At 65.7% G+C, this 2,195-nt stretch overlaps 1 non-coding gene across 1 annotated transcript; it reads right to left on the bottom strand.

Moving 5' to 3' along the window:
• Nucleotides 1-1,958: 1,958 nt before the first annotated feature.
• LOC131869957 (5S ribosomal RNA) lies at nucleotides 1,959-2,077 on the bottom strand. The gene has a single exon (XR_009368325.1). It is a non-coding gene; the product is annotated as a 5S ribosomal RNA (ribosomal RNA).
• Nucleotides 2,078-2,195: the final 118 nt, after the last annotated feature.

Genomic DNA, 2,195 nt, shown 5'->3' with positions numbered 1-2,195 from the left:
CCCTGGTTTGCCCCGGGTGCGCACCTCGCGTGCACCTTGGTGCGCACACCTTGGCTGGGTTGCGCGGCCTGGTGGGCACCATGGTGCGCACCAAGGAGCGCTCCGAAGTGTGCTCCAAGGTGCGGCGTGCACGAAGTCGGAGCCCGGTTTGCCCCGGGTACGCACCTCGCGTGCACCTTCGCCGGGGTGGGCACCTCGGCTGGGTTGCGCGCCCTGGTGCGCACCAAGGAGCGCTCCGAAGTGTGCTCCAAGGTGCGGCGTGCACGAAGTCGGAGCCCGGTTTGCCCCGGGTGCGCACCTTCGCCGCGGTGCGCACCATGGCGTGCACGAAGTCGGAGCCCGGTTTGCCCCGGGTGCGCACCTCGCGTGCACCTTCGGCGGGGTTGCGCGCCCTGGTGGGCACCATGGTGCGCACCAAGGAGCGCTCCGAAGTGTGCTCCAAGGTGCGGCGTGCACGAAGTCGGAGCCCGGTTTGCCCCGGGTGCGCACCTCGCGTGCACCTTCGCCGCGGTGGGCACCATGGCGTGCACGAAGTCGGAGCCCGGTTTGCCCCGGGTGCGCACCTCGCGTGCACCTTCGCCGGGGTGGGCACCTCGGCTGGGTTGCGCGCCCTGGTGCGCACCAAGGAGCGCTCCGAAGTGTGCTCCAAGGTGCGGCGTGCACGAAGTCGGAGCCCGGTTTGCCCCGGGTGCGCACCTCGCGTGCACCTTCGCCAGGGTGGGCACCTCGGTGCGCACACCTTCTCAATGTTTTCTTGCCTTTTCTGGAAATTGGTGAAGGCAGCGCATCAAAGGTGCGCACCTCGGTGTGCTCCGAGGTGCGAACCCGAGAGCGCTCCGAGGTGCCCACGAAGTCGAAAGTCGGGTTAATTGCATTGTTTTCCCCGGGTGCGCTCCGAGGTGCGCAACATCGGCGCGCACCAAGGAGGGCTCCGAAGTGTGCTCCAAGGTGCGCACGATGGCGTGCACCTCTGGTGCGCACGATTCGGAGCTCGGTTTGACCGGGGTGCGCACACCTTGGCTGGGTTGCGCACCTTTTGTGCGCTCCAAGGTGCGCACGAAGTCGGAGCTCGGTTTGCCCCGGGTGCGCACCTTCGCCAGGGTGCGCACCTTGATGCGCACGCCTTGGCTGGGCTGCGCACCTTGGTGGGCGCCATGGTGCGCACCTTTCGTGCGCTCCAAGGTGCGCACGAAGTCGGAGCTCGGTTTGCCCCGGGTGCGCACCTTGGTGGGCGCCATGGTGCACTCCGAGGTGCCCAAGATTGGTGCGCACCAAGGAGCGCTCCGAAGTGCGCTCCAAGGTGCGCGCGAAGTCGAAAGTTGGGTTAATTGTCCGGTTTGCCTCGGGTGCGCACCTTGCGTGCACCTTCGCCAGGGTGGGCGCCTTGGTGCGCACACCTTGGCTGGGCTGCGCACACCTTGGCACCCGCGTTTCCTTCATTTTAAATTTTTTTTTTTTACAATCTCTCAAGTGGGAAATTCTATAATCTCAACTTTTTTTGCCTTTTCAGGAAACTTTTGAATGGAGCGCATCATTGGTGCGCTCCGAAGTGTGCTCCAAAGCTCTCTCCAGCTGCGTGCACCTGCCCCGGCCGCGCACCCGGCCCCGCCCAGCTTCGCTCACCTGTCCCGGGCGTCTGGTGCGGAACCTTAGAGTAAGAAACATCACCGTGCACCTTGGCCAACGTGCGCGACTCGACCGAGCGCGCACTGGCCGAGGTGCACACCGATTTCACCTGGGTGCGCGCGCAGCACCTCGGGCGCACCGGGGTGCGCGCACAACGCCCGGGTTGCACCGTGGCCTGTGTGCTCGGGGCGCCTCGGGTGCGCGCTCGGTGTCGCCCCCGCGCGCGCGGTAGTGCGGGCAGCGCACCCCGGCCCGGCCCGGCCCCGACGAGAACGCAAACGGGCAAAAGGTTTATTCAAATAGCATTGCGACGCCCGGCGAAAAACTAAAAAAGGGTGCAACACCGGGACTTCCCGGGAGGTCACCCATCCCAGTACTACTCCGGCCCAAGCGCGCTTAACTGCGGAGTTCTGATGGGATCCGGTGCACTAACGCTGGTATGATCGCACCCGTTATGAGCTTGTCGCAGTGTGTACTTAGCAAACCGCGACCCACGTGCGAATCCACCCCGGCCACCCACCCCCGTCGAGGTGCACACCCTCCCTCGCGAAGTGCGCCCCGTTCGCCAA

This window comes from Cryptomeria japonica, unplaced genomic scaffold, assembly GCF_030272615.1.
Source record: "Cryptomeria japonica unplaced genomic scaffold, Sugi_1.0 HiC_scaffold_274, whole genome shotgun sequence".
NCBI classification, from domain to species: domain Eukaryota; kingdom Viridiplantae; phylum Streptophyta; class Pinopsida; order Cupressales; family Cupressaceae; genus Cryptomeria; species Cryptomeria japonica.
Note: the sequence above shows the minus strand (reverse complement) of the source record. Positions and strands in the feature narration are given on the sequence as shown.